Genomic DNA, 11,969 nt, shown 5'->3' with positions numbered 1-11,969 from the left:
AGCCAATGTAGAAAAGTAAAACAATAACAATACGCACATTAAAATTCAGTTCAAGAGAAGTCCGAGTCTGATGTCAAAAGATGTAACAAAAGAAAATAAATAAAATGACAATAATACATAAATAACAACAGACTACTAGCAGTTAACTGACATGCCAGCTCCAGACCTCAATTAAACTGATTGAAAGATTATGTCTTCATCATATGAATATCAGGTACAATCCCTCCCGTTAGGGGTTTAGTATCATACTATCATAAAATATATGAGAAGAACATAACCCGTGTCATGCCCAACAACTGTTTTTTTAGAAATAAATGTGTTTAGTTCCGATGCAAAGACCCTATCAGTGAATCAATGTTAAAGCCAAAATATGCAATCTTTAATGACCTGACAACAGTATCGTAACTATATCCCCTTTTAATAAGTCTATTTAAAGGTTTTGTTAGTTTCTGAGGAGAATATTGACATTTTTGTGCTTTATAAAGAATATTTCCATAAAATTTTGGATGTGAAATACCTGAACGTATAAGATGTCTGCATGTTGAGTTATATTTACGAATTATTTCCTTATACCGGTGATAAAATTTAGTAAATGTTTTGACCAGTTTGTGATATCGAAAACCCTGGTGTAATAATTTTTCAGTAATACATAAATTTCTCTCGCTAAAATCTAATACATTGTTACATACACGAGCGAATCGTACAAGTTGAGATATATAAACACCATAAGATGGTGACAAGGGAACGTCACCATCTAAAAATGGATAATTAACAATAGGAAATGAAAAATCATCTCTTTTATCATAAATTTTTGTATTAAGCTTCCCGTTTATGATATAGATATCAAGATCGAGGAAAGGGCAGTGGTCATTGTCATCATTAGCTTTATTTAAAGTAAGTTCTACAGGATAAATTTCTTTAGTATACATACTGAAGTCGTCATTATTTAGAGCCAATATATCATCCAAATATCTAAAAGTATTGTTAAATTTTTTTGTATCAAATGTTGTTTTGATGGGTCTTTGCTAATTTTAGTCATAAATTGTAACTCATAACAATACAAAAACAGGTCCGCAATAAGTGGTGCACAGTTAGTCCCCATTGGAATTCCAATAACTTGACGATATACGGAATCTCCAAAGCGAACAAAAATGTTATCAAGTAAAAATTCAAGTGCATAAATAGTATCAAAGCATGTCCAATTGACATAGTTCTTTTGTTTATTGCTACTAAAAAATGATCTAAAAGAGTTTGAACATATGTACTCGCATTCCGACTTTTTAAATGCCCAGTTAATTAGGGATGTGATTTTTTTCTTAATAAGAATATGAGGCAAAGTGGTATATAGGGTAGAAAAATCAAAACTTTGAACAGATTCAAAATCACCAATATATGCATGCAATTTATCAAGTACTTCCAACGAGTTTTTGACACTCCAAAAGTAATTAATTCTACTATTTTCAAAGGCCTTATTTGAACAATTTATTATCAGGTTTTTTATTGTACCAAGTGTACTAGTAAGTAAAACAGACAATTTAGTAGTTGAACAATGGCTGGAAGATGAAATAAATCTATATTTGTAAGGTTTTTTGTGCAGCTTCGGAAGCCAGTACATAGTTGGGACTTTCATTGTGTTTGGTTCTGCTTGTAAAGAAGTAGCTAAAAGTTTATGTTTGTTACAGATGTCGTTTTCTGAAAATGAAGTCAGTTGGAATGTTGGTGAATTCGTGATTTCCTTTTGCAGAACCTCTATATAAAATTTACGTCAAACAATAATGATATTATTAGCAGCTTTATCAGCCGGGACAAAAACAAATTCCTTGGCTAGTTCTGTTAGTTTATTTTTGATACGCGAAATAGGGTTTTTATAGTTTTTGTTGAGGGTAAAATGTTCTTTAAAATGTTGTATTCGAATATCAACTATCTTCATTACTGAATTAAAAAAAGAGTTCAAAGATTTTTTGTCAGCTTTTTCCCGTTTTACCCATTTCAAACAGTAGTGAGCCAATTTCAAAAGACTCAATATTAAATACACATTCAAATTCTTATTCTTTACCCTACAAGCCGATTTATTTTTCTAACGTTGTGAAGCATAACTTATACAGATCTTTTCACCAGACAAAAAGACAAATCACCTTGCGAAATTCTAGGGGCATCGTCACTTCCGTTCCCATGTTGAGCGAGTGGCTGGAAAACTATGATGCTTTAATGCAGGGGCGGATCCAGAACCTCAATTTCTGGGGGCACCATAGAATCAACATTTATATATTTTTTAGAGATGTATACATGTATATGCTTGTGTGAGTGGGTTTGTTTTGTTGTTGTTTTTTTTTGGGGGGGGGGGGGGGTCACATCATCGTTTTCTATTTTTGTATACCTATTTCACTTTATACTTTATTTTCTTTTTTTTTTTTTTTTTTTTCAACTTTAAATATTTTATTTCATTCCTGGTTGTGAACAATGTCCCTTAGCGCTACAACAATGACGCTAAGGTTCATCCCTGTGTTATTAATTGCTAATGAAACCAGGGGATTTGATTAGCAAAATATATCTTATATTTATATCGTGTGTTAGTTGCATTTTACAAAGTATTCATACGAGCACACAATACATACATATTATTCAGTGATCCTATATATAAACAATCATATAAGAAAGAAATTATAAAAAAGAAACCCAAAAAGACGTATTTTTTGTCCGTCATTTGTTTTGATTATATAAAAACTAGTTTAACCGAAAGTAGAATGATCAAGCATGGTTGACCTCATGGCCCTCATGGCTTGACAAATAATTTCATGAAGTGGTGAGTAATTTATTGCAGTCATTAAGTCACTTATCAAATGTGTAAACTTTTAAACTTGTAATAATCAAATATTTCTGGTAAGTAATAATGAAATATGTTGAAGAGATCAAAGAAGGAGCTATTGACCCCTGATCTTGATTGATATGTAAATTATTGATTGATTGATTCTTTGTTATTTAAATACTGACTGAAGTATTTATATCAGGTCTAATTTTCATAAAGAATAAATATAATCAAGGTTTCAATATTTTCCTCTGAAATTTTCTCAAAAATAGACTATCTGGATGATATAACATTTGTGTTTCAATTTCATTTTTTAGAACTGACAACATGTTCACAAATTTAGTTCTCTTTTCTGATAAATAAAAACATTTATAAATCACAAAACAAATCATTGTTATGACATGATTAAGTGGATTATATTCAATATCTTCAATTTTATATCCAAGCACAAGATTTTTAAGACAGAAGACATGTTGGTCTATATTAAAATACATAAATATGTCATAAATTGTTGACCAATAATTTTTTACCCATTTACATTCAAAGAAAAAATGATTATAGTTATCACATTTGGAACAAATCACACAATTTGGATTATCAGATATTTTCCAACGGTGCAAATTAAGATTAATTGCTGTAATATTATGCAGTAATTTCCATCTAAACATTTTCATTCTATTATCTTTTAAAAAATGGAACGTAAAAGTAAGGTTCTTCTTTATAAAATAAGTAACGTTATCAAAAGTAAAATGATTTTTCCATACATAGAATCCTACTGGGAGCTCTTTATTAGATATAATTAAAATATTATATATTTCTTTGAATGAAATTTTGTCCAGTTTGTAATACAATCCATGGCTATTCATCTTTATATCATGTTGAAAATGAATTTTAGTATTTATAGATGTTTTACTTTTTAATTTTTCCTTCCAAGATTTGGGTATAGCTTTTCGTAAAATACATGTTTCTGCTATCCAATTTTGTTTCCTTTTAAGTTTGTCTAAGATTTTTTTTGAAATTTCTCCTTTATCGTCGATTATATCGTTTATAAAAATTATATCTTCTTCTATCCAATGTTTAAAAAACAAACTTTTGCCTTGATTCTTAATATATTGATTTCCCCATATAACTTGTTTCCTGATATCTAAATAATTCTCAGGTTTTTTTGTATTCCCGCCACCATTTTTTATCCAGCATTTTAAGATTTCTAAGTAAAAAGTAGGCAGATTTTTTATGTTTTCTAATGATTTATGAGAACCCAGATTCATTTTAAATATGAGATTTTTACCCCCAAACTCACTGAAATAATAGGTTGGAATAATTTTCCAGTTTGCCCAAGTTTCATCTGTTAGCCTTTTTACCCAATTTATTTTCATTGCTTCAATGTAAGAATCTATATCTGTCATTTTTAACCCCCCTTCTAAATAGTTTTTTCTTAGCACTGAGCGTTTAACTTTCTCACTACCACCCTCCCATAAAAAATTATATATAATCTTCTTAAACTTAGATATAGTTTCTTTGCACAGATTAATTAGTGATGCAATATATGTTATATTAGGTATGACAAGTGTTTTGATGATAGTGATTTTACCAATCATGCTTATTTTCCTTTTTTTCCAATCATTAATTATTTTTTCTGATTTTTCCAATTGTTTTTCTGTATTCAGTTTTTGACATTCTTTCTTGTCAGAGCCAAAATAAATACCAAGACTTTTTACGTTATGTTTCCAATTAATATTTTCAAATTTGTCTTTGCAATGTTTAAGTTTACCTAGCCATATACCTTCTGTTTTGTTTCTATTGAGTTTGAGTCCTGAGAGCGATCCAAAGGTTTCAATTATATTAAGTGCATGCTTTATTTCATTTTTAGATTTTAAAAAAAGAGTTGTGTCATCTGCTAATTGTGAAATTTTTAGACCATGAGTTTTTTTATCAATTTTGATTTGTATTCCTTTTATATCATTAGAGTCTCTTATTCTGCAAGCAAGTAATTCAACTGATAAAACAAACAATAAAGCGCTTAAAGGACACCCTTGTCGAATTCCGCGCTCAATATTAAAGGTTTCTGAAATCCATCCGTTATTTAAGATACATCCTTTTATGTCATAATATAGGGTTTTAACCCACTTCTGAAATGATTCATTAAACCCAAATTTCTTTAATGATTCCAGCATAAAATCCCATTCCAGTGAATCAAATGCTTTAGAAAAGTCAATAAATAATATAGCTCCTTCAATATTAAAATTTTCAGAATAATCTATGATGTCTTGAATTTGACGCACATTGAATCCTATATAGCGATTTTTTATGTATCCATTTTGATCCCTATGGATTATTAATGGTAAGATTTTCTTAAGTCTTTGTGCTAAAGTATATGTTATTAATTTCACATCTATATTTAATAAAGTTATTGGACGGTAGTTATCCAGGGACAAAGGGTCATTTTTCTTATAAATTAATGATATTATCCCAATCTTTTGGGTATTAGATAAAGATTCTTTATCATAACAAGTATTAGAAACTTTCAAAACTATGTTTTTCAGTTTTGGCCAAAATTGTCTGTAAAACTCTACAGTTAAACCGTCTTTCCCAGGTGTTTTATTTAGTTTCATTTTAAAAATGGAGGATGTTAACTCTTCTAGTGTTAACTTACCATCTACCTGTTTACTTTCAGAAGATGTCAAAGAATGATTAATCTTTGTTCCTTCAATATATGATTTTAAGATTTCAGTATCTGGGTTGGAGCTTTTGTATAGGACTTTGTAGTACTCTTTACTCATATTAAGAATTTCACTTTGATCTACAGTTACCTCCCCATTTTGGGACAATAACTTATTAATAGATTTTTTTGATTGCCTGTGTTTTTCTAAAGATAAATAGAATTTTGTATTTTTTTCACCTTCTTCAACCCATTTGATTCTTGACCTAATTTGAGCCCCTTTTGCTTTTAATGAATATATATGGTCTAGTTCATTTTCTAATTGTTTAATTTCATTAAAAAGATTTTTATTTGTGTCTGTGGGTAATGTATCTAACCTATCGTTTAAAGTTTTAATTTGGCTTTCCAAAACATTGATTTTATTTTTTCTTTCTTTGGCTTTCGATTTACAGTATTTAATTGTAGTGTCTCTGGTATCAATTTTGAACAAGTCCCACTGAGTAAGAAGATTTTCATTATTAAATTTATTCTCATACTTATCAATCAATTTATTTATTATTTCTTGATATTGAAAGTCAGCTAAAATACTATTATTCATTTTAAAGTAACCCTTTCCTCGATTACTTGAATAAATATCTAATTTTAAAGAAATAGCTTGATGGTCTGTACTTGAAATTTGAGCTGGTCTGATGTCAGCTGATACTGTCAGCATGCGTACTTGTGAACTTATTATAAAAAAGTCGATTCTACTAGCCTCATTTGTAGAATTTTTCCTTTTCCAAGTATATTGTTTTTTGGTTTTATTTAATAGCCTCCAAATGTCTATAAGTTTATTTGTTTTAATTACCTGTTTAAGATTATTTACTGGTTTTTTAAACTTTTTATGAAGATTTTGATTTTTTGTATCTAAACTAGATAGACGGTCGTTCATATCTCCTCCTACAATTAATGCACCAAGACTGTGCTCTTCAATCAAGCCATGTACTTTTTTAAAGAATGTGTTCCTTGCGTGGACTTCATTTGGTGCATATAAGTTTAATAAAGTAAATATCTTATCTTGAATTTCTAAATTTATTAAAATTATTCTTCCTTCATTGTCACTAAATTCATTTATTAATTTAAAATCGAGTGTTTTGCGTAAAAAGAAAGAAACACCTCTGGAATTTGTTTTGCCTAGACTGTGATGGTGTTTTCCATGAAATTCATTATTAATTTTAGTTATAATATCTTTTGAGAAATGGGTTTCTTGTGCCATTAAAATGTCACACTTTTGTTGTTGAAACCATGTGTATAGTCTAAAGCGTTTATCTTTCTTTGCTAATCCTTGACAATTTAATGAACAAATATGAAGATTTTTAATGTTCATAGTAGTTAGTTGTATTTGTTGTTATAGAAAACAGTTCTAAAAATCCATTTAAATGCCAACAGAAGTTTTGCTTATCGAGCTCGATTATGACCCAGATAAACACCAGGTTATTTATAGATCTATATATAGCATTGTGAAAGTTTAAATCTATTTTTAGTTTCATTACTGACTTTCCGAAAATCTCTCTCAATAGGTAAATGAAATGTACCGGATTTAGATAGTTTTTAAGTGTAATTATTTTGCTTTTAAAATTGACACTTACGGTATTTATATAAAATATGCTACATTCTACCTTGTAACAAATTTTCTTTTCTTTTTCAGATTCAACATCAATGATTGATATGTTGACCTTGTATGAGTTACCGACTACCTGAATTATTTTTACAGTCAACATGTGCATTATATGGAATGTAAACAAATGAATAATTCTAGGAGTATTTATATTTGAAACATCATATGCAGGATTTACATTGCAATATAGTGTGGATACATCATTATTTTGTGAAATTGATATTCTAACTGAAATGGATTTTAACCATTTATGGAAATTTATAAATAGACATGCTAGAAGAATGGGCCTTGACAGTATATTAATCCCAAACTTAGAACTATAAAATTGAATTAGTTTACTGCCTAACTGAGATCCATATAAGTGAATTATATTGGACATTTCAACAAAATCGTTTAAAGTGATGCTGATGCTTTTGCAGTTCATGAATGCCGTACCAGTTTCAAGCGACTTATAAACAGTGTTTGTTTCTGATAAAGATTTTGTCTCTTTATTCAAAAGATAGCTTTTACATTCTAAACAGTCTTCATATAGACTTTTATCTGTATTTGAAATATTTACCATATTTTTAAATACCTCTTTACATGTACTTGTATTTAATTTTTTCTTCTTTGAATGTATTCTATCTGTTATATAGACATCACACTCACAAATTATGTTTATGTTAACATTATAGACACAGTCTATAATAACAAGAAAAAGTAAACAAAAATATATATACAATATGAATAAAATTAAAAACATATTTTATAGAAAATGTTTTTTGTTTTTATGTTTTTTTTTTAATATTTTTTAGAGGAAATTAGGATTTAGTTTTTTTCACAGGTTCCTCTCTTGCATGCAGCTCATCAGTAGGGGTGGTTGCATTTTGTTTATGGCGCGTTCTTGTCTCATCATTGGGTTTTTGAGAAGGTGTTCGAAAAGCTTCCTTTAAGAAGTGATCCATGCTTTGCTGATCTCCAGAAGAACGGTGTTGTTTGTCTTTTTTGGTTTTTTGTCGTTTAGCTTTTCTAACCTGCCTCTTTTCGTCTGTAGAATTTGTATCAGATGCTTTCGGATTTTCTTTTGATTGATTGTTTTGATTATTACTGTCTTGTTTCTCTGCTGTTTCACTTACAACATGTATTTGTTTGTTGAATGTAAATCTGTTTTTAGAATTCGACAGATCTGGAGATTTGAGTTTATTATTATTTCTGTTTTCCTGTTCCTGCTGATGACTAGATTTGTTGTCGGAATCAGAATCGGATTCTGATTGGCTTTCTTCACTGGAGGAAACAGTTTCAGCATTACAGTATTGGGCTGTATGGCCAGATTTGCCACAAGTTTGACACAACCAGTCATTCGGACAAGTAGTGCAGTAATTTGATTTATGTCCACTGCCTCCACAAGTTCTGCATACCCAGTCATTTGGACACTCAAAAAGCTTATGCCCCTCTTGCAGACATTTGTTGCATTTGACTGTTTTTTGAGTGTCTTCTTGGCCTTTGTGGAGAACTATAGCTCTATATTTACCAATAAGAAGAGTTTTTGGTAATGGTGTGGGGATGGGATCACAAATAGCAAAGCGATCACCTGTCTGACAGTTTGTTAGACGCCCATCAACTCTTAACCTCTCCCTATTTATTTTATGTACAATACAGTTCTTCTCTTCTAATGCTCTTTGGATTTGTCCATCATCCGCTGAGCAGGGTATATTTTTTACTCTCACCCAAATGTTTGATGGATTTTCATTATTAGCTACCATAGGATTTCTGGCGTAAGTTTGAATAAGCTTCTTTCGAATGACAATACCATTGGTAAGCATTTTTTCCCTGTCCTCATGATTATCAAAGTACAACCTCCACATTCTCCTCACTCTTTGTAAGCCTTTTAAGTGACTGGGGTCTACAAGGCATTCAACTGCTTTATATAGTTCGACATGCGTGAGATATTGATCTCTTGTGGGCTTACTAGAGCCAAATAAATCATCTTCCATTATGAAAATAGGTTTTACGTCACTTACTGACTGATCTTTTGAAGATGTATCTTCGGAAGAGGCTATTTCAGCATACGTTTTAGTCTGGGTTTTTGGAATTGTCCCTCCGTCCGCCATATTGTATAATATTGTATAACAACAATCAGCAAAACTACACTGTTTTTACGATAAATAACTTCAAAATGCACCTCAATTTGCACTCAACACTAGGGAAAATGTCTAATGAAGTCACATGAAATCAGAATTTAAAGAATTGCTACTTATAATATCAATATTTCTTTTGTTTTTCGAGGAGCTCTAGCCTACCGTGGTTATGGCTAGGGTGCGTTCGAAATCCTTATACTTTATTTTCATGTCAATTGATCCTAATTATATTCGTCCAAAACATGCATCATATATTTGCCACTGGACTTAAAACAACCAACAATCAATCAATACTTTCATTATATTTCATCACCTCTACCTTTTTTTTCTATATTTTTGGCCTCCCTTTCAGGCTTACTTTTTTGCACAGAATTTTTATCTCTGTAAAACACCTTCACATCCTTGTATATATGGTGACCTATTCATTTCCTTGTACATGTACATACATATGGTAATTGAAACAAGAAAAATAAACAAATATAACTGTATGCTTGGCTATTTTAGTCCCAGATTCTGTTTTAAAGTAAATCTTACGGAAAAAAATAGCATTAATAAATGATTATTTATTAGAATTGTCAATTCATTTTTCCTGCACCTGGTGAAAAAGGAGAGGGGTTAAACAAATTGTTAATTTCCCTTGAAAATAAGAGGGGATAGAAATATGACATGCCGTTTAAAAAACACAAATCTTGTATGGTAATAAAAAAATTAGTTTAATTTGTTTCTTGAATAAATTCTCAAAAGGAGTTTTGAAATTGAAGAAGAAGAAATTTTATTTGTGAGTACTGTATTTTGGAATGAAGAGATACCCAAATATAATTGTATGCCATCCTTATCGACTTCAAACATATATTTGTACCTATTTTTTTTAAAACACATCAGTAGTTTCACCTGGTAATCGTAATTATAAACCAATAAAAAATCGTACTACTCGAACATGTAAATGTATTTTACATAAAAGCTTTTGCAAACAGACATTACACACAGATATCAATATTTACACACCCACCGATAAGTTGTCATAAATCTCACATGTGGACGCTGGTATTAATTACATAACGGCCAGTTTAAGAAGTCAAATCAAGCTGGGATTAATTTCCGCTCTAGATAAGAAGATTCAGTAGCAATAAAATTATGTTACAATTTTTTTTGGTGACCTGAACTGGGGTTACTATTTGGCAAGTTGAATTCACATAATTGACAATCAGCACTGCTGACTTAAGGGTATTGTGACTAAGTACCTACGGGTCAAACAGTTATCAAAGGTACCAGGATTATAACTTAGTACGCCAGACGCTCGTTTCGTCTACATGAGACTCATCAGTGACGCTCATATCAAAATATTTGTAAAGCTAAACAAGTACAAAGTTGAAGAGCATTGAGGATCCAAAGTTCCAAAAAGTTGTGCCAAATACGGCTAAGGTAATCTATGCCTGGGATAAGAAAATCCTTAGTTTTCGAAAAATTCAAAGTTTTGTAAACAGGAAATTTATTAAAATGACCACATTATTGATATTCATGTCAACACCGAAATATTGACTTCTGGGCTGGTGATACCATGGGGGACGAAGCGTCCACCAGCAGTGGCATCGACTCAGTGGTGTAAACAGTTATCAAAGGTACCAGGATTATAATTTAGTACGCCAGACGCGCGTTTCGTATACATAAGACTCATCAGTGACGCTCATATCAAAATATTTATGAAGCCAAACTAGTACAAAGTTGAAGAGCATTGAGGATCCAAGTTTCCGAAAATCGTGCCAAATACGGCTAAGGTAATCTATGCCTGGGATAAGAAAATCCTTAGTTTTTCGAAAAATTCAAAGTTTTGAAAACAGGAAATTTATACAAATGACCACATTATTGATATTCATGTCAACACCGAAGTGTTGACTATTGGGCTTGTGATACCCTCGGGGACGAAGCGTCCACCAGCAGTTGCATCGACCCAGTGGTGTAAAAAGTTATCAAAGGTACCAGGATTATAATTTAGTACGCCAGACGCGCGTTTCGTCTACATAAGACTCATCAGTGACGCTCATTATTTCTAGTTTATCCTTCACAATGACGATCACTTAGAAGCTTGATGAATGTTAATAATGCAGAGATACAGGCGGTCCCCACTATCTGATAAATGACTCATAAAGGCGCGCATGATTGACTATGTTTTTTCTGGTGAAGACCAAACAAGAAAGTTGTATATTGGTAGATATATAGAATGTGTCTATGTCAGAACGTATTAAAAATATTGTTACCATGTCTTAAATTAAGGTAAACCATCTATGGCGTGTTGTCTCAAAAGATAGAACGTGTTTTATTCCAGAACATGACTTGTTTTATCGTGTGTGAATTCGCATTGCTATTAGACGTGTTTCAGTATTTATACATTCAACATTTATGCATTTAGTATTAGTTAGTGTTATGATGTTGGTTTTTTTTTTGTGTGGTTGTATATTATGAATTTTCTAATCGTTAGTTGTTTGCATTCAGTTTTCATTTTCTATTTGTATGTAAAAGTTAACTATTCAGCTAGTTCATTTATATGCTTTTAGCTAAAGCAAAAATGTGCACATGAATTAGGCCGTGTTCACATTGACCTAAACTCGGTGTTGTGTAAGTGTAACTCACACGTAAACTGAACAAAATTACGTTCCCATTGATAAAATTCAATGTTTACATGTAGTGTAAAACATGTTTTGTCTACATGCAGTCGATACTCGATGTAGGCCT

General features: G+C 30.9%; 1 long non-coding RNA gene across 1 annotated transcript; it reads left to right on the top strand.

Moving 5' to 3' along the window:
• The first annotated feature begins 2,734 nt into the window (after positions 1–2,734).
• Positions 2,735–7,877, top strand: LOC143074261 (uncharacterized). Its single transcript, XR_012977760.1, has 2 exons — positions 2,735–2,803; positions 7,153–7,877. It is a non-coding gene; the product is annotated as an uncharacterized LOC143074261 (long non-coding RNA).
• Positions 7,878–11,969: the final 4,092 nt, after the last annotated feature.

This window comes from Mytilus galloprovincialis, chromosome 5 (genome assembly GCF_965363235.1).
Source record: "Mytilus galloprovincialis chromosome 5, xbMytGall1.hap1.1, whole genome shotgun sequence".
In the NCBI taxonomy this organism is placed as follows: Eukaryota; Metazoa; Mollusca; class Bivalvia; order Mytilida; family Mytilidae; genus Mytilus; species Mytilus galloprovincialis.
Note: the sequence above shows the minus strand (reverse complement) of the source record. Positions and strands in the feature narration are given on the sequence as shown.